Source organism: Melospiza melodia, chromosome 4 (genome assembly GCF_035770615.1).
Source record: "Melospiza melodia melodia isolate bMelMel2 chromosome 4, bMelMel2.pri, whole genome shotgun sequence".
Classification (NCBI taxonomy): Eukaryota; Metazoa; Chordata; class Aves; order Passeriformes; family Passerellidae; genus Melospiza; species Melospiza melodia.
This window is the reverse complement of record NC_086197.1, coordinates 24280861-24307847: the sequence shown is the minus strand read 5'-3', so window position 1 is coordinate 24307847 and position 26987 is coordinate 24280861. Positions and strand designations below refer to the sequence as shown.

The 26987-nt window shown below is 40.6% G+C and overlaps 1 protein-coding gene across 6 annotated transcripts in view; it reads left to right on the top strand.

Annotated features, from left to right (window-relative positions):
- LOC134417270 (fatty acyl-CoA reductase 1-like) overlaps window positions 1-26987 on the top strand; it is a 131110-nt gene that overhangs the window by 5976 nt on the left and 98147 nt on the right. The window contains exon 1 of one of the 6 annotated variants that reach the window (XM_063154309.1): window positions 19661-19868. The exons of the other annotated variants lie outside the window; for them this stretch is intronic. The gene's annotated coding sequence lies outside the window, so the exon portion shown is untranslated. Of the gene's footprint in view, window positions 1-19660; window positions 19869-26987 lie in introns of those variants that run through there. 6 annotated transcript variants of the gene reach the window in all.

Sequence of the window (26987 nt, the reverse complement as noted above, 5' to 3'; positions counted from 1 at the left end):
TTTGCCCACTTTTTCTCTTTTGAGGTGTAATGTGAATAGCTGTGCTTCCATGAGGTTTGCTCCCATTGCCATATCACTCTGTGACATGAAGTCATTCACCATTTCTCTGTGTGGGGCTGCAGCATCTAAGATGCCTTCTTCATCACTAGGGCCTTCAGAAGCAGGTGCTGGTGCTTTAAGCAGGGCTCTGGTCTGTGGGCAGGGGTTCAGCACTGGAGCGTGCTCTCTTAGGTACCATCATCTGGCATGGTCAGAAGCAACATGGTCATGGTCTGTGGTGAGTGACTGCCAAACCCAGGAGCCCTGCCCACTCTGGTCCTGGCTGGGACCAGTAAACACGGGGGTGAATTTGTGTCTCTTGTCAGGTGGGCACCCGTCTGCGTGGCCTAGAGCAGCGGCTTGTGTTTAGCTGAGCTTCTGCGGAGAGGCAAAAGCAGTTTGGAGGTAGGATGAAGAGCAGGAGTGAATTGTGCCTGTCCTTTCCTGCCTTTGTGGCAACCAGCAAGATCAGCTGCTTGTTTTCTGGAGAAAGAAAAGGAAAGGAACCACTTCTTCTGCCAGTACCCTGTGGAGCTTCTGAGATGGTGGAGCCAGGGTCTGCTGCAAATCCTTTCAAAACCATCTGCTTTTACCATCTTGTCTCTACTTATTGACTAACATGTGGTGTTATTGGGCATTAGTTTTAAAAATCTTTCTCTGTAAGGACAGAAATGGATAGGTTTCTTCTCCAGTCCCATGCTTGAGCTGTGGGTATAAAATGGAGGAGTTTCAGAAGTGCTCTCTTGTGAGGGAGAGTGTGGGGGGGGAGAGAGATAAAAGGAGTTGCCTCCCTGACCTAAAGCACTTTCTGATGCAGTGCATGCTCACAGAGCTCTTTTATTTTTGGTATCTGTTGGTCTGAAATGCATGGCATGACTGTTTCAACCTAATTTTAAGGACAATTTTGAGGGTGAAATTTTGTTCCAGAAGGAGCCCTTAGCAAAACTATTGCAAATACTGACATCAGCTTATTCATTGCTTCTGGCTTTAAGTCAAGGAGAGCATCACAGTTCAGGACTGCTTCTAGATTGCCTTTGGCTGTTGAAGTAAATGTCATTGCTGTAAAGGACTCAACTCCTTTGTTGGACAAAAAATTTTTGAAGAGCCTAAGGCTATTGCTCTCCAGGCCATTTGTAAGACATCCAAACTCGTATGAAATGTATTCACATTTCTAAATTGAATGTGACAGACAGAATTATACCCTTAGTTAACCCTCACCTTGTATAACTGCATCCTTGCTGCTTTGCTTACCACCCTACAGACTGCAAAGAAACAACCTGCTTGCTTTTGTGATAAAAGATCTGTTTATGCAGCCTTGGAGCTCTGGTAGCCGTACAGTGTGTGCAGTAGATTCTTCCTTTATTCCTGTGAGAGTAGCTGGAACTTCTCAGCCTAGCTCTTTACATCCCCTGTGATCCTTTCTCCAGTAATGTACATTATGCTTTGATGTGATTCTGCTTCTACTTCCCTGTGAAGCCCTGTTGCAGGAAGAAGTGAAATCCCAGGTCAAAATATTACAGACATTGAATGACATTTCCTTGGGGCCCTCATTCCTGCTATCTTCATTAGACACTCCAGAGCAGTACATTTCTAGTATGTAACAAAATGTCAGTGATCCCCTCTGCATTTCTTTGTGCCTTTCTTTGAATCTGAAATAAAGCTGATGGCACTTGCAGAGATGAGAGAGCAAGGAGCCCAGGAGGGTGTTTATGCCATGCTCTGTTGTGTGTAGCAAAATAACCATCGAATCTTGCACCTAGAGGCAGTACTCAGACCTGCCAGTTCAGTGGAAAAACTTTGTGGTTCTGCAGATAACCAGTAACATTTGCCATAACAGTGTCTAGCTATGATTTTAATTTTTCTTTATTCTTACATTTATGTTCAGTGGGTATTGCCTTGGCCTGTGCATCCTCAAAGCAGCCAGTGGGTTTCTGCTGTACTTGAATTTAAGGTTTCAGGGTACCCTAAACAACACAGTGATTTGATAGGAAATGTTGGATCCTTGATTCATTTCTCAGTTAATATTTTCTCGTTTCCCATTTCCTAATATCTGTGTCCTTTCCCAGGCATTTTGGTTTGTTCCTTCACCTAATTCTGCTGCCACTTCACTAAGCTGAGAGAGCTCAGGCTGTGACCACAGAGCCTCGTTTCCTGCTGGAGGTGTATCCCTTCATCTTTGCTTTGGCCTACTCCTGACCCCTCATTCCTATGTAGTGTCAGGCAGACTGCTAGCTGGGTATTAATCTCTTTGACTAAGAGTAGAATGGCACTCATCTCCACCGTGTTCTAAAGCTGTCTGTATTCACTCTAAAATCAGTGCCTTACAGCCGCCTGTCTCAAATCTGGCAATTGTGCTGTTTGCTATGGGGTCCAAATCAGCTGATTTGTGGAGAAGTATCAGTTCCTGGTACTGGAATGTTTCATAAATGTGGCCTCAGGTGTTTCAGCCCAGCACTTTTTTCTGCTGGATGTTTGTATTGGCCCATATACAGCTGAGATTGTGTTTCTGCCATTGGGAGCACTGAATTTTCCACCAAGGGGAAAGCCTATTGCTTTGGCTGGGTGCGGGTTTTTCAAGAACTGACTTTTCAAGGCATTGCTTGCAGCTGATAAACTTGTCCACAAAGAATTCCCAGCAAGCAGATGAGGGAGAAAGTGGAACTGTGTGCTTCCAAGATGATGTGATGACACCCCACCCATATTTTAAAGATGAGATCTCTGGACTCTACCAACATAGTAATGCTGTTGAACCACCCGCATATGCAAAACTTAACTGTCATCTGACAGCAAGTCAATCACAGCCTACAGAGGCATCAGTTCCACTTGCATAGGGGACGTGTGTATTAATTCTCAGGTTCCTCTTGGAAACTTTTGCCTGTCAATGCTACATTTACAGCAGCATGGGCTTTCAAGTAATGAATATTTGTGTTTTAATAGTCACCCCTCTGCTGGCGAATCATCAGCAGGCTGAAGTTGCATTAATACTGAACACATTTGTCACATTTCTGGAAGGTCAGAATTCCCCCAGCCCAGGATGCTGATGTCAGCAGGAGGACAGGTTGGTTTGCTCTTGACATTCAATATGATTTTAAACTTCCAGTCTTAAAGGTTGTAGGTTGGCACATCTAGCTGTTGGTATTTAACGTTAAAAATTAGATAAGCACATTAAAAAAAGAGAAAAAATAATACACAATACCAGAGATTCCATTGCTGACCATAGATTGCAGCCTTGAAGATGGGGAAGTTCTTGCCTTCTGAAGTGACATAATCTTTGTTTATCAAAACCCAGTTTCTCTGCTTGTCACTAACATTTAATTTCCTTGGCAGCTTAGGTAAGTCTTGTTCTGAGAGATGAAGTGAGGTGATCTGGGGCCCTTCGTAGGAACTTGTTTCTGATCTGAAGTTCATGTGTTCAAAATGTTAAAACAGTCACAGTCTTTCATTAAATGACAGGATGCTTTCAAAGAGAGTAGCTCTCTTAGTTTCTGCATACACCTACACTGAGTGTGACTAATGTGATTGTGGCTGTGACCCCTTAAATAACAAATGGAATTCTAGAAGTAGGTCTCATAGCGTTCCTAGATACAGAGCAGGAAACTTGTACTTTGTCTCCTGGGTAAGAAGAGTAAGCTAAATTTATTACATCTGATTGTTGGAATTAATTAAGACAGTAGCATTTGGTTTTGTGAAATGTATGCAACTCCTCATATGAATTTTTACTCTAAACATATAATTTTCAGTGTGTTGACTATATTATCACTCTAGAGTAGCATTGGCAGCATTTGGTGCTTTGCTCCATGCAGCTCTGTAAAAATATCACCTAGTACTACTGACTCATTTATAAAATAAAATAGGCACTTCCTTGCTCTTATTTTTTTTTCTGTCTTTTAGACTTCAAAAATCCTACCTGCTATGTGCAACCTTATGTTCTTTCCATGCAAATTGTAGTGCCCAAAATATCCTGTCAAAGATGCTTTTTATCTAAAGTGCTTGTAATTGCTAGCAGCAGCTTCTTTTAAATCATTTACAGATTCTCACTGGAGTGTCCCATAAGTAGATGGGTTTTTACTCTTTACAGTACTGTGCAAAAATCTTAGCAAACAAGAAAGTTCCACTTGCACTAATAGAGGTATTGAATCTATTTGATAATTGATTTGAAAGTTCAGGAAGATGAAGGCTGGGAAAATACAGTAAGGATAATTAATTCCATGATGAAAAGGTCATATTTCATTGCCTTAGCTTGTTAAAATGCCACATTTTTCATACTTTATGGAAATTTACCTTCATTCCTTTAAAGCGCAAATTCTGATCTGAGTGCAGTCTTAGGATAAAATGTATCAATTTTCTCTTTTTGCAATTCATAAGTTGTAAGCCTGCAGCTGTAGAACTCTTTTTTTTGTTTGTGGGTGGTTTTTTTGTTTGTGGTTTTTTTTGTTGTTTTTGAGGTTTTTTAGTTTTGGGGTTTTTTGGAGTGTTTCTTCATTGATTACATAACTTCTTTAATGCAAATAAATAGCTGGTGTATTGTTAGCAGGGGAACATACCTTCTGATGTTTTAGCATAAACATGAAAGTTCTACTAATATTTCTCCACCAGGACTGCATACTACAAGAACAAGGTGTGCTGGACCACAGGTAGTGTGGTCTCTATCCTCTTGAGAATGTTTTCTGCCAGAAAACATTGATTTTAGTGATCCTATTAAGTTTGCACTTAGTGTTTACTCGCACACTCATTGGAGATGTGCATTTTCTTTGTGAGAGTGTGGCATTAGTACTGGAAAGCAAAGGGAACATAGCAAAGCACACGAGTGATAATAAGTGGTACAAAGTATGTGAAAATTAGGTAAACGTGGTAGATTTGAAATCAGATACAGAGGTCTGCTAGCATGACATAGGCTGAATGAAGAGGAGCAAGGCAGTCTTTTGCACTTGTTTCCCACTTCACTGTTAGAAAGAACATGAGATTAACTCTGCTTTACCATGTGTGACTCATCTGCAGAGCAGTGTCCAGTCCTGGGCTCCTCAGCACAGCAGGGACAGGGAGCTCCTGGATTGGGGCCAGTGGAGGCTGCAGAGATGATTCAGGGCCTGGAGCATCTCTGGCAGGGAAAGGCTGAGGGAGCTGGGGCTGTCCAGCCTGGAGAGGAGCCCCAGCTGAGAGGGGCCCTCAGCCCTGGGTGTCCCTGTGTGCAGGGAGGGCTCCGAGCAGGGCCCAGGCTCTGCTCCAGGGCCCAGCAATGGCACCAGAGGAACGGGCAGGGACTGAGGCCAGGAGGTTCCACCTGGACAGGAGACAGAACTTCTGTCTTGGGCAGTGATGGAGGGCTGAACAGATTGAACAGAGAGGGTGTGGAGTCTCCTCACTGGGGATATTCCAGACCCCTCTGGACACAATCCTGTGCCCTGTGCTATGGGATGGCCCTGCTGGAGCAGGGAAGTGAGACCAGCTGCCCCACTGTGGTCCCTTCCAGCCTGAGCCATCCTGCTGTTCTGTAGCAGAATGTATGTGTTGTCTAAACACGTGGAGTAGAGAGTAGTGTTCAAAAACTGCATATGATGGAAACAGCTTCCCTTCTGAGTACTGAGAATTGGCATCTGCACAGATGGCTTTGTCTGAAGACCTCTGGAAATGCTACCATTAGACAGCATTTGGGTCCTTCTGTTTCTCAACTCAGAAACAAGTAGTGACAAGTCTGCAGCAGACTGCAGGTCCCTGGTAAAGGCAGGGGAAAGGGTGGGTAGCACTCTTGCACTGAGCATTCAGGAAGTCAGCCTGGCAGGTCTGTCAAGGCAGCAGTGAGATTCTTTAATGTCAGTGAAGGAGAGTCTCACTGGGTCTCACCCCTGTAGTAACCACATCCTAGCAGAATCCATATGCAATCTAGTAATTTTAGTCCTGTTAAGTAAGTTTAATATCATGTGTCAGAAATGTGAGTTACTCTTTTTCTTCATTCCTTCAGTTACTTTGAAGGGAAGTAACTGGATTGAAAGTTTTCTTTGTGCTGTGGGTATTTCTTGGCTCTCTGTTCTTCTCCTTTAATCAGTATTTTCAGGCTAGTGCTCTGATTATTTGGGTTCTCTTCTCTTAAATGCTTCTGGCTAGTTGTGAGAAGCACTTTTTGGTAGATAGCTGCTCATGGAGCTTGAGGGCAGAGCCCTCTCGAGTTTTATAAGAGTGGGGTGGGGATAAATGCTGTGTCCTCAGAGCCCAAGCAGTGTGGGATTGAGTGCATGGGCCTGTCTTGCAATTTGTCCCACCAGCAAAGAGTCATGATACGTTCTTGTTCCAAACACAGCAAAAGCAAAGCTTGCCTAGAACTTAAATAAGCAGAGCAGCATAGGAAACAGAATATTTTACTACTCAGAACTATTTTTAAAAGCTGACTATGTTCAGATCTATCAGGCTGGATGGGATTTATGCTAGGATGCTGAAAGACATAGGTGATGCAATTGCAATTCTGCAGTGGCAGTTCTCCATGAAAACGTATCAGAGAGGTTCCTGAAAACTAGGGAAAGGCATTATTTATTATACCCATCTTTTTAAGGAGAGAAAGAAGGATAATTTAGGGCTAGTTAGCCTTCTGCAATCCCTAGAAATGTTACATATCATGTCTCCAGGGAATTTATTTTCAAATATGAGAAGAATGAGAAGATAATCAAGAGTAGTTGACCCAAAAGTACCAGGGGCAAGAAGTATTTGATGAACCTGAATGCCTTTTGTGAATAAATGACCAAATATGTAGATGTGGGCATATTGGTGGGTAAATTTTTTGCTGTGAGGATGGTGAGTCACTGGCACAGGTTGCCCAGAGAAGTTGTGAATGCCCAGTCCAGGGATGGAACTTTTAGCAACCTGGTCTAGTGGAAGGTATCTCTACACATGGCAGGAGAGTGGGAACTGGCTGGTCTTTAGGGCCTTCCAACCCAAACCATCCTGTGACTCTCTGGCTCCAGTTTTTGTTACCATCTCTCACTGAGGAAGTATATGGATTGTTAGATTAACTGAAAATTGTGTGGATATTGGAGTTCAAAGTGTAGTCTTCCATGGCTCAGTGTCTCACTGAAGGCAAATAATAAGTGGCCAGTGAGGGATTGGGCCAGTTATGTCACCTCTCTGTTAATTACTTAGATGGTGGGATGGAATGCACCCAGAGAAAAGTTACAGATCACATTAAATTGGCATGAGAGAGAGTTTAGTGCATGAAGTGGTAGGAAAACAATTCAGCTGGATCTTAGGAAGCCTAAGATTTGGCTAACAGAAAGCTCTTGAAGTGCAGATCAACTCCTTGCAGCAACGTAGCCTGGGGGGCAGCTGGCTGAAGAGAACATTTGTGGGAATGCTATGGGATGTAATGATTGCCACCAAGTCGGAAATGAACTAGTGGTGCATTTTCATTGCAAATAAGGCAGACAGCATGGTGGTCTCCGTGACCAGTAGATCTGGGGAAGTAATTGTCCTTGTCAGCATTGCTGAGTACTCTGGTTCTTCAGTCAGTTCCGAGGTTCCTCAAATGCAAAGCATGATGTTTAGAAATGGAGAGAGGATTACCAAGGTGATTCTGAACCATGGGAACCATAGGTAATGAGGAGAGATTAGGGTCCTTGGGCTGTTTCACTTTGCCCAAAAGAAGAGGCCATCTTATAGAAGCCTGTAGCTTCTTAAAGGTAAGTTCTAATTACTATGGAAATGAACTCTTGTTTGGGGCAGATCATTAAAACAAGGAACAGCTGTCACAAATTGCAGCTCAGGCTGACCATTAAGAGAAGTTCAGAATTCAGACTGATCATTACGAAAACGTTTTTCACCACTGAGTAGCACAAGAGTTTTAACTTGCCACCCAGAGAGGTGGTGGAGTCTTTCCTTGGGTGTTTTTGAGACTCAGCTGGACCAGGCTGTGGCAGACCTCATCTAGTACTGATGAGAGTCCTTCTCCAAGTGGAGAATCGAACTGCTGATCTGCGAAGAATTGCACTGGGGTTTTTTGTGTTTTTCTGTGATTGTGCCCAGGACATCAGGGATGAGCAATACAGAAGAAGAATTTTGTACAGCTGTGACATTCCTGTGTCCACGAGGGTGAATTTGAAATGGTGGACAGTGGAAGTCCTTCTATAAAGATTTCCTCCTTACTGTCAGCTTGAAATATATCCATGTACTAGGAGTCCTTAGCTCTGTGTGAAATGTATGTTTATATTGCCTAGCCATTTTCAAATTTTGTGCTCTTTTGACACACGTTGGGAATAAACACCCAATGTTCACATGACCATTAGAAGCCAGGTAATTTATATTTCATCAGAATTATTTAATTTGAATTACTTATTGAACATTATGTGTGCTGTAGTTATTGCTTCTCTCTTTGTAGGTGTTCTAGAAACTGTAGAAATGTATAGAAATCTGTTTTTGAAACTTAATTTATCAAAAGTAAGAGAGAAAGAGATATGAGAAAATCAGCTGTCAGAATCATAATAGATCTGTTTTCACAAATGGGTGTTGATGATTGTTTTCAGTTGAGTTGATCCTTGTTTTAAATCTGACTGTGATTGATTGCGAATGCTGCAAGATTTAATTGAAGAGGCCAGCTCATGGAAAGGTGAAAAAGTAGTCAGTTAAAAGCCAGGATAATTGGGAACATGATTTTATCAGTAATTCAGGGTAGGAGCAGAAGACAGACGGAATGGGGTCAACCTTTGACAAGCTAGAAAGAAACATCCAAAGCCCTGATTCCCCAAACCCACAGGCCAAGTCCTATTGCCAGAAACCCGTGGGTGGGAATTCCCTCCCTTGAGGCTGGCCAGGAAAAGGTGTTGCAATGGTATGTTGGTCATCCTTCATGTTTTATCTGACTCTCAGATAAACACTGATTCCAGCTGCATCAGGGGTAGGAGCATGCAAATGTGCCTGTATTCACTTCAGTGCTGATTACAGTTCCAAACCAGTTTTTTTTTCTTTCTCTTGCTGCCTGAGCCAAGAAACCCTGCAGACCTAGGTCAAGCCAGTTTAAGGAGGATTGGTTCACATTTAGGCTGCTTGGAATTATGTAGAGAACAGGGGGAAAGCATCCAGCCAACCCCTAAATATTTTGTTTTCTGAATCAACTTATGAGAAGTTGGCTTAGAAAAGCCTGGATTTAAAATCTTGACTTTAATTGACATACACTGAATGAAAGTACTAAACTGAACGTAGTCTTAGTTGATGTGTGGTCATCATTTCCTTATTCAGGATATTTCTGTGAAATGCTTGCCCAGACTATGTCTATGTAATGAAAATTGGTATTACTCTTGATTTACTGCACTCTTCTGTGCTGAAGGGCTTTGCTATAAAAACAATGCAATGTAGAAATGATGCTCTGAGTAGATGTGGATTTTCTTCTTATGGTTGATATTGCTATAGCAACATTTCCCTCTATCCCTCCAAGCCATGACTGTAATTACAAAAGTTGCCATTGATCTTATATGTAGTAAATGATATCTAGTATTTAGCAATGAACTGCTAATGTCAAATGAAATAAATAATTGCTTTTCCTATTCATCCCCTACCAAGCCTCAATTTTCATTTCAACAAAATAATTTTATTTTCAAGAATTCAGATTTTCAGTAAGTTGTTTTTGGATGTGAACACAGTTTTTCAGTTTCTAGATTTAATATGTTTATTGTGCTTATTTTTTGTGTTTATTTTAATATGTTTAATTGTTGTAGCTTAATTTAAGCATCAGTGTTCACTGTGGTTATTTTACTGGAAAGGTTCTTGTTAGGAATGTCTCTGCCTCTGCTGGATATATTGGGGAGGTTAATTATGACCTAGTAGAGATTTCAGAGGAGATATACAAAAAAAGGGAAATTTACATGTGGAATATCTTGAAAATACATTTCAAAGAGAAAATGTTCTGGCAAACATTTATTGTGTAAGTTACATTATTCATGTATTAGGAATATGTGCATATTCATTTTTGTTTTCAGTCCAGAAGCAGGAGCATGAGTCAGAATTAAGGGTATGCTCAAAGGGTATCTGAGAAGACAGGATGGGAAGGTCAGTACCTGTCTTCTTGGGTGTCCTTCCTGAAAGTGAACTGTGACTGCGGCCAGCAAATCTCATTGTTGAGCTACTTGCATAAACCCACAAGCACACAGGGATTAGAATATACAAACCTGATTCTGGTTAAACCCCATAGATTATGCAAGAGCATTTATGAAATGAACTTAAGAACTACAGAGTGACTGTAGCTAAGGTAAAAGTGCAATCACATGTGTAATTGCATTTTGCTCAAGAAGCTGAGGGGTCATTGTTATGAAATCAAAAGCATAAATCAGTTTTAGTTTCTTGGATATGATCTGCTCTTTGTTCTTTGAGCAGCCCTGCTGGGAATTCTGAGCTGAGTTTGCAGTCTCATAGCTTTGAAATAAATTGTAGTGTTACCTGGGATTCTTGGTTCTGTTTGTCATGTATAGTAAGTGGCTTGTTAATTTTAAATTCCACTTTGTGCTTAGACTTTAGACTGGATTTTATTTGAGAGATTCAAGGCTCTTGAGGTGTGATATAAATACAGTTTATTGAAGGGCCTTTGTTTCCATAGAATAGGTGAGAAATGGTTTTGGGCCCCTTGTACCAAAGTCATGGTGTTAACATCATTCCACCATTTCTCTTTATTTTTCAGGGAGTTCTGAGAGCAGGCTCATCTCTACCTCAGGTTGTAACTTAGTTGCCCCTCTCCTGAAATTGCCCCTGCAGAAGAGCCCTGCTAATACCTCTCTTTGGGTGCTTGGTGCCCTAAGCCAAAAGGAATGAAGACGTTGTTACACCATAAAAAACATGTAGGGTAGAGGTAAAATCACTTGTGTCACTGGAGAGGAGGAGTGAAGCATATGGCTAAAGCTTTATTGTCACATTGCACAGATGATTTTTTGAACCCAAACATGTTTAAAACAAAGCTGTTGATGTGTGACTGGTGTCATCACCGTGTGGCCACCTGAGAGTTATTAGAAACACACCAGTGCCTCTAAATCTTGTAGTTAAGCTGGTTGCAAACTACTTAACCCAAGAGTCAGCATGAACTTTATACATAGGACAAGCATACAGTCTGTTCTGATTTTGGAATGCTGTTCCTAATGGAAATTTTATATGAACACTGGCATGAGATTACAAAATATAACATGACATTTGTAGGTAGAACTTTTTATGTGTGAATATGGGTCCCAAAGGTTGTGAGCCACTTCTGACACAGGCTTGTTGAGTCTCCTGCTTCACGTGTAAGACTCAGTTAATTGGCTTCTCTTCTCTAAAATTCTGTCTTTGTGGATGATTTCTCTCTGGCTCCAGGCTACTGCTGATAGTGAATTGGTAGAGTTGGAGAGGCAGTGTTATGTGGGACTGTGCTGCAAGCCAGGTTTTGCGTCCCAGCCAAACCTACCTGTAACATATTGGGTATATAATGCTCACTTTCTTCATGACCTGAAAGTTCAACATGTGCCCTCAAAACCTTGATCTATCACTTCTTTCCACTGTGCTAGTGCAGAGTCTGTCTTTTGTGTTCCTGCTGGAATAACTTGGATGGTGTAATTTAATATTTTGGTGTTGTTTTTAGATTATGATGATGATGATTATTATTATTATTATTAATATTGATTTGATTTGCAATGGAATTCCAGCAGAATGAGTGATTTGCACTGAAGACTTTTTATTTACTTTTTTCATGGTTAAAAAAGGTGTTTAACTAAACTAGAATTGCGGAGAACTTGGTAACCAGCAGAAATCTTTTTTTGTGCTTCAGTGTGGGATAACTTAGGGGAACAAAAAAGCGTCAAGGTTTGTTCTGATTTTGTACTAGACAATATATTATTTATAACCTTAGTATCGTAACTACAGCAACTTTCTTTCTAAGGCCTTAGCTGGTACTTCAAAAGACAGGGCTCTATATGTAAGTTTTGCTCTGTTTGCCACACTTCTTTGTCATGAATTCTGACCTTGTCAAGACGTTTGTTTTCATAACTGCTAAGCAACGGCAAAAAACCAAACCACAAGGCATTACCAGAACAGCAGTCTGCATTTCTTTGGCCTCCTGCCGTGGGATGAAGTCAGTCTGCGTGCTGCAAGTGCTACAAACTGCAGAAACAGAGTTTGACCGAGTTTGAAGGCAAAGCTATCTTTGGTTTTCTGTGTTATACTGTCTTAGTAAATCTCCTAATTGTGAAGGCATTCAGCATGATTTTATGAGTCAGAATAATTCAAAGGCTCAGTAAAGGGAGAGTACTGTCCTACATGGTAGTTACTAATGCCTCAAAACTGCCTTGTGTGTCCTCCAAATGCCAGAGGATATTAGTTCATGTCTGCTCAGACTGAAATGGAAATGCATTATCATGCTAAATGTAAGTTTATTTAATAACTCAAGTAAGTGGTTTTCATTCAGGTATGAGGCTTGTCAACTGTATTAGTTTAGGTTTTTTTAAGTTGTTAAAAATGCTTCATTTTCTTGCTAAAAAGTCTTATGAAAGGCAGTGTAAATACAACTGTGCAATGAAATGTCACTTTTCTTTTTAAATTTGCACGCTATAAATTTAGTTTTGTTCAATGAAGCCTATAAACCGAGCAGATGAGTTGGGAGTGGGTAACCTTGGGACCCTTCCTCTGTGCCTGACTCATAGACACTTTATTTTTCAGGGATGATTCTCCTTAGATTCTGTTATCCTCAAATGGCACTAGTTTTACCAAGCTTGGCTATTCAGGAAACATAAATCAGGTCCTCAAAAACCATGAGAAAACACTGAATAAGAAAATAATTGGACAAATGAGCAAATTTGCATTCCTGAGCCTTAGTCTTCTCACTGCAGTAATTAAGGCTAGAAGAGCAAAATTCACATGTTATCAGGGAGTCCAGGAGCTGGCTGTTCAAAAATATTGCTGCAAGTATTGTTCTGGTATTGTTAAGAATGGTAGTACTGTAATATGGGCATGGTCTGTAAAAGATTTTAGCTACAGCTAAAACCAATATATGATGTGTTGGATGATGTCTGCTGGTTCTTCTAGATTCATCTTTCTCCATACATAAGATGTCAGTTGAATTTGCTTATGAGCAGAGCAGTGTTTCTTTTACTTAGTTGAAGGAAGAAGCCACTAAAATCACATAGGGGTTTACTTACTGCAAAATTTGTTGTGCTATGGGTACAAAACTTGCCGGAAAATGTAACAGTTTTAATCTTCTCTGTTCTTCTCGATGCAAAATACAGTCACAGCTCACCCAAAAAAATCGTGACAAGGTCTGACTGAACTCTATAGTTTTCAGTTTGATCTTTCTGGTTTGTTTGGTTGAGGAACATTTAAGTACCCTGTTTTGTTTGGGCACAGTGTGCTTTGTGTCCATGGTTGTCTGTTCAAAGCTTTTACCAGAATACCAAATTTTGGTGATATGCAGTCAAGTGCTTTTTTGCTCCCTAGACTTCGGGTACTTGTATTTTAGAAGTAAAAAGGGGTGACAAGAGAACCAACTGGTTCATGCATAAGCAAGAATTTTAATTTATCAGTCATCTTACAGCCCCTTGTTTTCCTTGGTTTTAATTTTGAGCTTGTCTTTTGATATTGTTGAAGATGGAGAGGGAAATAAAACAAGTTTCTCCCCACAACTGCATTGTGCAGTTTTATTATCTAATAAGCACCATTTAGCTGCTGGTGATTTAATCTTAGTTAATGTTAGAGCTCCCGGAATTATGTCTCAATGCAGTCATGGTGAACTTTAAATTAGGATCTAGCAGTCCTATACATAAGCATCTCCTAAGCAGTTTGTTTTGTTGATTTTTGTTCTCTTGAGTAGGGAATATTTGTCTCTGTTGCAAGGACTTCCACATTTAGTATGTTGCATTTTGATTTACCAAACAATTCACTTGCATTTTAATTTTCATTAGAAGTATCATAGAATGTAGTGGTTTTTAGTTGCAAATTTGGATGGGCATGTAGTGTTGTGATCTTTCTTTTGACTATTTGCCAGAGGCCAAGTGAAATTAAATATTTTGAACATCTTAATTTTGCTGTCTGACAAGTTTCCTCTAAGTGAAAGCAGATAGGTGTTCATCAGCAGGAAGGGAAAGGAAATGTGGCATGCATAACAACAACAACAATCCAATGAGTGTCCTTCTCATGCAGACTTGTGCAGGTACTTACAGTCTGCATCTGATAGTGAAGTGCAAAGATCTGAAGTTCACTTAAGGTGTGAGTTATCATAGGAGTTAAAGACTGTTATATTGTTATATTTTATTTCTTAATATTTTGCATTTAAGCATCTTGGGCTTTTGAATATTTTGTGTCTTCTGTGATTCATATTCAGCTAAAGTCGTTTTATCTAAACAGGTACAGATAAAATCTCTTTGAAGTGGTAACATTTTAGAATATTTTCATTTGTGTTGAGTTGAAAAAAGTGCTTCAGATGCTATCCTGAACAGGAAAACTTTACAAATTCATGACTTTAATGAAGTCAGCCTGTCTTATTCTTTACTACGTTAGCATGCATTATGTCCTTGTAATTCTCTTACGAGCTCACTCATTATAAAACTCTTAATGATTTTTCAGATGAGGCCAATAAAACCTATTTCTAATTTATGAAATGTAGTAGAGCAAGCAGAGTATATTCCAAAAGTTAGTGTTATAAAATTTCTTTGTAAATGTTTTCAAGAGGTTTCCTAACAACGGACTAATTTCTGTAATGTTTTTTAAATAACCTGTTTATGCTCATAGAAAGCTTAAAAAATATGGTCTAGCATGAATTCTAGATGTAAGAAATTTGGATTTACTGTTTCTTATAAAATAAATGAGTTCAGAAAATTGTACTTGAAGTGAAAAGCCATCCTTACAGTTAAGGAGCATTTACAGCAGCTGTGTATAACATCACCTGTTTTACAGATTATTGCAGTCTGCCCAGAAATAATTTAAGGACATGCACTCCTAGGAGAAAGAAGGTATGGCCAAGCTGTGTGAGGGATGCTGCAGTTTTGGTGCAGCAGCTGTGGGAATTCAGTACTACTCAAAACATAGACCACTGATGACTTTATCCCCATATGAATTGCCTCATTTCTTCATCTTCTACTTGTGTGAGCTTTTATTAGTGCTGAGCTTACAACTTCATGATGCACTTGGAAGACTCCTTGCACTTCATGCCCCAAAGCCTTCACCAGCCTTCCTGAGAGAAGCTTGCTCCTGGCTCACCCTTTTGCTTCTGAGGGGGATTTTCTAGTGGAGTTATTTAACCTCATGATGAGGTTTTTCTGGTTTTGTTTGGTTTTACTCTAAGAAATGGCACGTTGTTATGTAGCTATGGCCTACAGCATACTTGAATTACTTTACCAGACTTGATTTGGTAGTTGGGAGATTTGAAAGACTTCTCAAAAAAACCATTCATTTAGATGACATATAAATGCATTATTTCTTTTCCTCTAATTGTGGTCAACATAAATAAATTTGTGGCTTAAATAAAACCACAAAACAAAACTGATGTTTCTCACCAGGGGGGGTGATACACATTGTACCCTAAAGTACAGAAAACAGTGTCATTAATTACAAAATTATGTATCTTGGGAAGTCTCTGGTGAACCATTGAATCTCCTCTCTTGATTTGTCCTTGCATTAAGCGCTGCTCAGTTGTCCTTGCTAATTTACAATTAAATCTAGTTTTGGATGTGGTTGGCTTCTTGATTGTTTATAGGGTTTTTTTCCTCTTGCTAAGCGGTACATTAAAGTAAAGCCTCTTTTATCCCAGTCATGCTAAACGTTCTTCTGTGTGATCTGAGTCAAACAAATACTTGACAGCCAAGAGGAATTTCTGCTTCATGGTTGTGGAGCTGCTAAACTTCAGGTGCTACAGACTACATCCTAGAATGGTGTTAAAAGAAGCCAGTTTACATTGAGCATTTCTCTCCAAGGCAAAAGTTCACGCTGAGAAGATGCCTTCCAGTTGTGCCCTAAAAATCCTGCCAGAGCACAAGTGGCTCTTCTCCTAAGCCACTGCAGATCTTTGCGCTATTTCTGGATACTGCTCTGAGATGAGAGGAACTGGGTGGGTCGAGAGCATCAGTTGTGCTCCTGTTGGGTAGTATCTTCTGTGGCTGGGTGCTGGAAGCTAAGCCTCCACCCAGAGTGGTTGGCAGGAAACAGAGCAGCTTGTGATTTAGCCTATGCTAAAGAGTGATTCTTTTGAGGTTTGGCTGGGGATGCAGCTCCTGGAGGGCAGTACTGCTGACATGATGAATACCGAACTGCTATTCCAAGCTGAACAGCTGATAAAAATGGGGGATGAGAGTGTGGCACTCTGCAAAATCCATGTGCTTAACTCTCAGAGCTGTTTTTGAGAAGATAAGGAAAGAGACTGAAGATGCCACTTCCACTAAGCTGTATGCCTGTATCTTTTAGAATTAAAGCTGTACTAGACTGTAAAAGGCCCACAAGACCTGATAGATATGCATTTGAAAATTGAAAGGGCAGCACCTTTTCCCTAAATTCTAACTTTGGAGCTGAGCACTCATGGTATAATTTCTTTGATTCACGATAACAGCTAAAACCTAATACCATTATGGAAAACAGTTATCTCTCTAACAGGTTTTCTTTCAGACAACTCAAAAGTTTTTTTAAAGCTGCTGTTTAAAATTCATTTCACAAGTCAGGCTCAGAATAGAGATGGAAAAGTTAGGAATTTTCAGTTTGCTTATTCTGAGTGGAACTGTGCAGAAGGAAAAATGTCTTAGGAAAGTCAGTTTTCAAACTGGCTGGAGAATTTGTTAACTTGGTTTGTCATGCTGTATTTCTGACTTTCGTTTGTCATGCTGTATTTCTGACTTTCGGCTCTGAACTGTTTCTGAATTTATGAACATCGGACAATTATTTTGTCATGCATTTAATTTGACCAAAACTTGCTCCCCCGAAGTGCCAGGGAGAATCAAAACAACCACATTGTCACTATTATTCAAAATTGTGCCTTTGAAACTGTTTTGACACTTGGCCAGACATCCAAGCGTGTGTTTTACAGCTTCAGGCAATCAATTTATGTATATGGCAGAAGGGGATCTTATAATCAGATGTAGTTGGAAAAATTCCAATAAAAAAACTTCTGCAAATGTTGTGCTCTGTCACATTTCTGCCTGCCTCCAAAGGATCTGCAGTGCCCAAACACTGCTGCTCTATGGGCAGCACATGGCCCAGGACAATAAGGTGTTTGGAGAGGGAAAGGGATAAAACTCTGGGAGCCTCAGCTCATGGGAGCTGACCTCAGCCCTCAAGGCTCTCTGAAGCAGAGAGCTGTGAGGGTCATTCCTGATGATCTTTGGCCTGTGCATTAAAGATATTTGTGGTTTTTTCATGGGAAGGGCATGGTGTCAAAACCTGAAGTTACAGGTTTTGGCATAATTTAAGTGGTTTTTTTTATGTTGTTGTCCTTTTTCAAATATTTAAAAAGTATAGTGTGGGTTGTTTTACTCCTGGAGCTGTGGTAGTCTTCTGGAAGGACAGTGCAGCCAAGAGCTGCTGGATATTTCTTGCATCTTGCTGTGAATAAGCAGTAGCATCTTTGAATACTAATACTGATAAAAATAGTAATTCCAAATAATTAAGGAAGTCTTTAGGAATTACTGACTATCCACCAACAGGAGCACAGTAGTGCTACAAACTTGAACAGAGAATATGGGGTCCCCAACACAGGAAGGATATGGACCTGTTGGTGCAAGTCCATAGGAGGGACCACAGTGACCGGAGGGATGGGGCAGCTCTGCTGTGAGGAAAGGCTGAGGGAGTTGGGATTGTTCAACCTGGAGAAGGGAGGGCTTTGAGGTGCCCTCATTGGGGCCTTCCAGTCCCTGAAGAAAGCCTGTAGGAAGGATGGAGAGAGACTCTTGACAAGGGCCTGGAGTGACAGGACAAGGGGGAATGGCTTCATGCTGGCAGAGAGCAGGCTTAGATTGGATATCAGGAAGAAATTCTTCCCTCTGAGAGTGCTGAGGCCCTGGCACAGGTTGCCCAGAGAAGCTGTGGCTGCCCCATCCTGGGAAGTGTCCAAGGCCAGGCTGGATGGGGCTCTGAGCAACCTGGGCTAGTGGAAGCTGCCCCTGCCCATGGCAGGGGATTGAATGAGATGGGCTTTATGGTCTCTTCCAACCGAAACCATTCTGTGAGTTTATGACCATACATATGTGCCCTCCATATAAGATAAGCACCTCTTTCCTGATTTGTCTAACATCTGTAACAGGATGGAAGGTGAGATTTTTTAACATCCCTGCCAGGGCACTAACCATTTTTTAACTGTAAAGATATTTGGCTCAGTTGAACAGTTGTTAAAATTAATGATCTTTGGAATTAGTGATAAATGTACCTCTTAACCACAGTACAATCATGACTCTCTGTTCAGACTGACTTACTACTTTTGTCTTCTTTGATGCATACTGCTTTCTTTGTATTTTTTAAAATCCTGATAAAACTTTAATTGTCCCATTATCCTCCCACATGTTCTGCCCTCTAGTAGATCTCAGGGATGGAAATGTACTTGCTGCACAGTCAAAGGTGAATAAACTAGAAAAGGTGTAAACATCTTTTTTCATTTGGGTTTGTTCTGTATTTATTGTATGTCATGTGTTTCCTGAAACATTTTATTTATTTACTAAGGAATTATCTTGTTTGTACTGATAAGCATAAGGAAAGATGAACAAAAATTTTACCATCTTCTACCATCTTTTGAAGAATTTTCACCACAGAAAGGAAAAGGAAAGAAGAGAAGGATTTTTTTTTCTTTTTTTCTTCTTTTTTTTTTAACCAAGCCTTATGCGGTAATAACTGCCTTTACTTCTAGCAGACATGGTATTTTACCTTTCTGGTGGAGAACAATCGTTCTTGATGTGTATGCAGCATCCCAATATGACAGGCTCAAAGAGAAGTACACCCATTCTGACAACAGGAACACCCACAGGAACTTCATCTTGGGTCTCAGTGGTACTAATACATCAGGATTGTTGTGACCTGTCTCTCAGAGAGCCTAAAAAGATGACTGTGTTTATATTTTATGGTTGCTATTTCTTTGGCTTTCTGGGAGTTTTTCTTTCGTCTTGCACTCTGTTTGATTTTATATTTTTCTTTAAGCTGTGTATCTACCAATACAGAAAAGAGTATTTTCTTTTTTTGTTTATTGATAAATGCTGACATGAAAGCCTCAAGGGGTGAGGCTAGATTTAGATAAAGTATGTAGGAGTGGTAAGATGAGAGCAGTCTTGAATTACAGCATCAAATCTAAGGGAAAAGGCATGGGAAATTCAGATAAGTACTTGTAATCTACTCAATTTCCTGACTATTTTATGTGTTTCATACTGTCCCAAGCTAGAATGGCATGAAAAACAGCAGAAGGTACCAGCATGTGTAAAATCTTCAGCCTGGGACCTGATGTTACTCTCCCTGCCTTCCAGTCTCATACGGTGTGGTGCACAGTATGAACCCCTTCCTTTCCCAAGCAATAAATTGGTAGAATTGGCATAAGCAGTGTTTCTGAACCTTTTTTGATTGGTGGAAATTAAATTTTTTTTGTGGGCATTCCAATATTACCTGTATTACAATATATCTCTCTCTGTCTCTTCAACCTGCAGATTTTGGCAGTGATTTATAGACCCCCACAGGAGTCTCTGTGGCCACAATCAGGGACTTGGATCAGTTGCAGGAAACCAGAAGAGAGATGTCCAGAAAGAATAGTGTTTGTTGCCTGCTAATTTGATAGTGTCAGGCTGAGAACAACTTTATTGTAAACCATGCAAAGAGTGATTTCCAGCAGAGAAGACTGAGCAGCTGCTCCTTTCCTGGGTCTTCTTGCTTCAAAGCCACTGATTTTGCAGGTCAGACGCTACTAACTGGAGTTTTATTGTCATTCGCATGCGGTATGTACATCTAACAAATCTATGAGCTGGAGATGGTAAGAATTTAACTGTTTTCATCACCTATCCACCTGTGGGAAGGGAAAAGGAGTGTGAGGGCTTTTTAAATTTTGGAGATAAACTAAGTTCCTTTTCCACAGGAGCTGGAAGGATGGAAGCTGAAAAGCAGGCAGACAGGGATAGCTGGAGGCATTTGCTCAATGCTATTTAAAGATATTTCACAGAAATACCATGTAACAGTAGGAAGCTTAATTAGAAGTTTTTAACAAGTCATAAATCTTCCTTAAAAATAACACTTAATGTGGCTTCCTGGAAGCATTTCAAGATATCTGATAAATAGAATGAATTCTCCTGTGATTGGCTTTTTATGTAATGCCTCATTTTCCATAAATTAGATCTACAGAAAATTTTTTCTTTGCTTCCACCTCCACTCCAATATCCTAAAATAAGCAGAAGATGGTATATTATAGATTGCTAGCTTATGCCTCTTTTTAAATTTTTTAATAGCAAATATTGAAACAGATTTTTCATTTCCATGCATGTTTCCCTATCAGCAAAAGATTACAAATGCATGCATGATATTTACAGGTATGCTTTTTTTTTTCCCCAGGTAGCTTATTATAGAAGTTCATGTGATACTGTGTCACACAGGGTGTGTCAGATAGGTAGACATCATTACTTACAAAACTGCTATACATAAATTATTGTTTCTGCTGTAATGGTTTTAGTGGAACTAATTGGAATATATTTTCTTCCAGATATGCGTATATGCATACTTTCACTGTCAATACTTCCTTCCAGGTACTGGTTTAAACAGTTGGGCTTTTTTTGGTCAAGAACGGTTTCATTGCTTTATGTTGTTGCAGACTCAAATAATGAGTTCTGGGCTTATGGCTGCAATTTAGTGATGTGAATTGGAAAACAGGGTTTTCTGTAGCTTTCTCAACCAAGCAGGTAAACTTTCTGAAATAGATTAATAGATTAGAATGAAAACTACTGTTTTGCTGACAAAAAGCGGGTTGTTGTTTTCTGCCAGCCATGATGTGACCTCCTTGTTTTTTAGATTTGTATGGGTTCTTAGCCTGAGACCTCCACCTTTTCACCCTGGGAGGGATAGTTTCACTCCTATAAATGTACCTATAAAGAAACTGCAGTCTTAAATCACACAAAGGAAATTACCTGGTTCACAGTTATCTCCATTTGTTAGGCACTGAAGCCCAAATGCCCACAGAATACCAAACTGCAGAAATACCAAGGGGAACTTCTTAAATCACTGAAAAATATAGTAGCAACAAGGTTGGAGCTGTACATTCTGTTTCTTCCAAGAAAGACCTTTTTTTTCTGACCTGTCCCTGCTGTAGGATGAGATGCAGAAAAATGGGAATTATTAACTTTTACAAGTTAAAGGTCCTCATTTAGAAAAAGCTAGTTCATGTTTAATGAACACTGTGCACTTAGTTGACATTTTTCCGGTTGTTTTCTCTGTCCTTTTTTCTTCAAATAGCAGTAGATATGTATTAGTATAAAAACCTCTGCCTGCCGACTCTTTTTCTTCTTCCTCTCCAATCTGATCAATCTAGTAGTAAGACTGTAATTAAAAATTAAGTTTGTTGGAGGTGTACGGTGGGAAGGACTATGCATCTTGTATCAGATGCCTGTAATGTATTCTTCCACCCTTTTTTCCCTCTTGAGGTCAGGCAACAGCAATAACAAAGTGATAAACACTTCATCTCATCATCCTCTGCCATTCCATAAGAATCACTGGTTGCTACACATGGTTTTAATGCTGTTGCTTTATCAGCTGCTGTCATCAGAGCCATTGTATTGGCCTCAAAATGGTAATCTGCAGCTTTGATGTACTGGTTGCTTACATTTTCCATTCCACAGTGCCTTCCTTTTGCCAAGTGAATTCTGCCGTACAGAGGCCTGCTAGAGTAGGTGAAGGTAACAGCTGTTCCTTCATGCAAGAGCCCCAAGGCAGCTCTTGAATTGAAACTACAATCCTTGTGTGATGCAGGAGTTTGTTATCCTGCTTTTCCATGAAGAGAGAAAGTGATCTAGATATAGCTGTCAGAAAGAAACTGCTCATCCTTGCACACCAGCAAGGCAAGGATGTCTTCACTGGGCAGTGCACTATAAACTACATTAAAAAGATGATAATGCATGGACTCAGCTCACCTTGGGATTGCTTGGAAAAAAAATTGCCTTTCTGTCTATCCACATCCTGTGGGTGCAGCAGCATGCACCCATGATAAGGCAAAGTTCCTAACATAATTTGGTGCACCTATGAAACACTGGAAGATGTAACAAAGACTGCAAGATATGTGCAGACCAGACAAGTTATGTGAACTGCAGGTGAGCTCTGGAGTACTCTCTGTGCCTCTCTGGAGTTTTTGAGGGCAGTGTCACAATCATTCCCTTGCTCATGTAATGTGAAGGGTTCAGCCAGGTTTGTGTAAAAGGTGTGATGCCATGGAGAAGCAATGCAGCCAGGGAACCTTCTTCCTGCAGCCTCCTGGGGAAATGCTGCTCTCGTTACCAAATATGGGTTGTGGAATCCTGTAATGCCAAGTGAGGAGAACACTGTTGGGAGAACTGTTGTATTATTCTGAGGATCTCACTAGCCAGCCATCTGCTTTGCTCAGCAGATGCTTCCCAGATTCTGGATATGGAATCAAAGAATCATAGAATGGTTTTGGTTGGAAAAGACTCTGAAGATCATCTTGTTCCAGTCTCCTGCCATGGGCAGGGACACCTTCCACTAGGCCAGGTTCTCCAGGCCCCACCAACCTGGCCTTGAATGTTTCCAGGGATGGGGCAGCCTCAGCTTCTCTTTCAGGGTCTCATCACCCTCACAACAAAGAATATTTTCTTACTGTCTAACCTAAACCTATTTTCTGTCATTTTGAAGCCATTCCCCCTTGTCCTGTCATTCCAGGCCCTTGTCAGTAGTCTCTTTCCGTCTTTCCTGCCATCTCCTTCAGATACCAGGAGGCTCCAGTGAGGTCACCTCAAAGCCTTCTCTTCTCCAGGCTGAACAATCCCAATTCTCCTAGCCTTTTCTTGTAGGAGGCTAAGAGAATTTGAAGAAGGTAACAATTAGGAACAGATAGCTCATCTTTCAACAGTCCTGTCAGTGAAAGATACATGAAAAATGAGTTTCTTCTGTGGCGTGTGCAGTCATGTGCTGCAGTGTAAAAGGCAAAATGAGTGTCTGTAGATAGGTACCTGTAACACTTCACCTTGTTCAAGTGGAGGGGTGTCTTGTCCTTCTTTTCTCTGGTTGTTTATGTCCAACAGGAAGTGTCGCTGAGGCTGTGTTAATGATACTTAAGAATAATATTCTTGGAATCAAGAGCATTTTAAAAAATGTTATTAAAATGGTTGCATCTTTGGAGTCTCTGTGGTCTTAAACTAACGTTGAAGGCACATATGTGATATAAGCTAAAATAGCACAAGCAGTTGTACAGTTTCTAAATTTTCCATTGTTTAACAAAATATTTCATTAATACAGGAGATACAGAAAGGGAGAGGCCTGCTCTTGATAGCATTTTGTAAAGATTGCAGATAATAGTGCATTTATTAAGTGTCCTCCACCTTGCTACACCACAACACATGCACTGGCAGGTAAGAAAAGCCTAGAGATAAACAAAGAGGCTGCATTCCTTTGTGGATTGGGAGAGAGAAGCTAGAACCTGAGCAGTTAGTTCACATTTTGTTTTTTCACACCCGTCTGGTGAGGAGGAGGGGAGCACATTGCAACTCAGATGTGGATGGCTAGAAACATTTCTATCCCTCGTTCTGGGTCAGCTTCCCCAGTTCTGCTCCTGAATTTTGTCTGCAGTGCAGGTGGGGGCTGGATAGAACAAAAAGAAGCTCTTTCTAAAAGTTCTCTTTCTCTTTTGCTTTCCTAAGCAAGGACTAGTTGCTTTTCTGCAGTATTTTGAAACATGAAAGAAAACAGACCGTCTCTGGGCAGTTTACACAGGTGAAGGTGCAGTTGAGTTGTTGGATAAAGTTAATTTCCCATTAGAATTTAGTGCTATCTGAAAAATCAGAGAGGAAAAATTACAGGCCTGTGAATTTGAGGAGGAAAACTGTTCTGGTTAAACTGTCCAGGTTGTCAGCCCACCTCTCCCCAAGTGATAAACCAAAGTGACAATACTTAAAGCAAAGCTGTTTCACTTTCTAAATTTTGAAATAAAAAGTTATGGTTCTCTATCCTTTTGAAAGTCTGCTCATCACCCAGAAGTACTAAACCTATGACATATATCTCTTCATTTTACAGAGGCAGCAGTGACAATTCAGTTGCTTGTCTGACCTGGATTTGCAAGTGAAATCGTGACTGAGATTTTCTCTGGTATGCCTCTCAATTTCTGCTCGAGGAGCAGATACCAAGTATTGTGGGAGCATTACGTCTTGGGCTGTCTTCCTTCCACACCAGGACAGTGCTGTGGCTGCTCTAGTAAATACATCACCTATGTTTTGCATTAAATCAAGACTGTAGACCTGACTCTTCCCAGCAGGTAATAAGGAGCATCAGTCCTAGTCTTTGGTCAGTCCTGGAAAAATTCTCCTCACCTTAGGAGAACATCCTGTATTGCCAGCCCAGCTGCTTTTGCAACAGTCCTAAGCCTCAGGGCTGGAAACATGTTTATCAGCCAGCTGGTAATTGGAGCATATGTCTCACTTCCTGCACCTCATTGATGTTTCATTACAGAGTGCATCACAGATGCCTTCCTGCTCCTACACCCTTTTTTCTTGCAAAACTTCACGTCCCTTTCACATTTGCTTGGGATTCCTTCTTCTCTCTTGTCAGGAGAGCACTAGTTCCTGTTAAAGGAATCAAGCTAGGAAGAAGGTCCTAGGTCAGTTTTAGTGAAGTATCAGTTTGCAGTGGGTACAAAGCACTTCAGTCTCTGTAGCCAAAATTAGATTATATGCATCTGGATTAGACACAATAGCTGAGATTTCTGATTCCAGGTGGATCAGGCTGGGGACAGCTCAGGATGAGGGCCGACCAGTAATGACAAGCTTTACTGCCTCTTGCCACCATGCCGTTGATAAGACAGTAGACATTATCTTAGGCTTAACACACTTCTCACACTGCTGCCAACTGGAATGCAGCCTTTAGCATAGGAAAACTCTTCCTAAATGTATATTCCAGAAATGAAACAAGCCTTCTACCTTGCATTTTGTTATGAGAAAACCACCAAAATTCTAATATATTTATCTAAAAATATCATAGACTTTGAGAAAGGCAATTACATGTTTTTCAATACACTTTATGTATCAGCATTGAGTAAAACTCAGTTGTTTGGCAGTTTCTAATAATACTATGGATTTGATCTTTTCTTCTGGTTGCATTTCCCCTAACCAAGCTGCATTTGTTCTCCTTGGGAGAATCTTAAGTTGCTGTCTCATTGCCATAGTACCCATGTGGAAGGACTTCTAGTAGGCAGAATTTACTCCTCTAGTCACACAGTCTTCCTCATCAGAACATTGATTCAAACTAAATTGAGACAAAGCAAAAAGAAGTTTTGTTATTTAAACTTTCTCTGAATTGCTGACAAAATATGTTCTGACAATGGAAAGAGGAGGAATCATCCCCCTCCCCCCGCTTATTGTCTTGACAAATTTCTGGCAGAATCTGGCAAGTTTTGGGATGGTTTTTTTGTGTGTATTATTGGTTTTTTAAAGTTGTCTTTATAAAACTCTGCTCTTTGGTGGTGCTGGTGAATAGGGCAAGCTGGCAATCAATAGGTAGGCACAGGAAATGGCCAAGGCGTGAATTCTGATTTGGACCCTTCATACTGTAACAGCTTCATCTAGTCAAAATATGGTTGACTAATTAAAAAATAAGAGTCTTCCTGGTGAGGAAGAGGAATTGTCTCGATGTTGCAAAGACCCGTTTCCCTGAATGTAAAATGGTCAAAATAGGAAGGTATTACCCACAGCTCTAAGTCTTCTGCAACCCTAAATGTTACACCTACTTGTATTTGTGTTCTCTCTTTCAAATCACATGTGTTTGCTTGCTACCTGGGGTTCTTCTTCATGCAGATCCAAAATGCCAGCATTCAAATCCACTGCTCTGCTTGGCTTGAGGTAAGCAGCAGGATGAGTTTGCTCCAAGCCTGTTGCTTTTGCTGGTGCTGTCTTTACCTTGAGCAAGGAGATTGCTGTTAGATGGAGATGTTAAAAAAAAGTGAGCTAAGGGGTCAGGTAAGGGCACGTCCGTGAGGCGCCTTAGTCTGGCAGCACAGCGGCATGGTGTGAGCTGAGAGCTTCAAAGGGACATTCAGAGTGTCAGCTGGCATGTGAGTTAAAGGAGTAGAGTTAATTAATTGAGGAGCAGTGCTGTCTGGAGGGGATTTTAGCTCTCTTGGTGTTGGAAGCAGATTGATCACAGCTAGACCAGGTTATCCTTACAGTCGTCTGCTGCTTCAGGGTGATTTCAGAATGCTTTTCCCTTGGCTGGTGGTTTGGATGCTACAGAAAGGATTTGGTAAACACATCTCTATCTGTTCTGCTTTGGTGAGTGTATCATATCTTTAGAGTATTGACAATATTGGGATTGCCTTCGGGCATTTTTGTTTTGTGGTGTAAAGAAGAGATTTTTTGGTGGTTGGTTTGTTGTTTTCTTACACTGGTGTTTTGGTTTATTATTAGTAAAAACAAAGGATCTTGTTTTAGTGTGTGACAGAGGAGCATTGTTTGAAGAGTGCTATTAAGAATGGTAGTTGCAGAATCACATGTGCTTGTTGCATTTATTGTTTTGAAAACAAATATGCCCCTCCTCTCTAGCTGCAATCTGCTGATTCAGTTGAAGAAGCAAGGTCAGCTTTCATCTCTCTTTTTTCCTTTCTTCCTGTAATCTAGAAATATTTTAGAATATTCATTGTTGACTGCCAGAGACCTTTGTGCTTTCCTTCTTAGCTCTGCAGTTACCCAGGACTTCTGGATGCTTCCTGCTACTTTTGCTCCATACCCCACCACATTTTGAGCTGAAATGGGTGAAAAAAGGCCTTATAGTTGGGAGAGAAGGAGGAAGGTTACAGATACACAGTCGGAGGAGGCAGG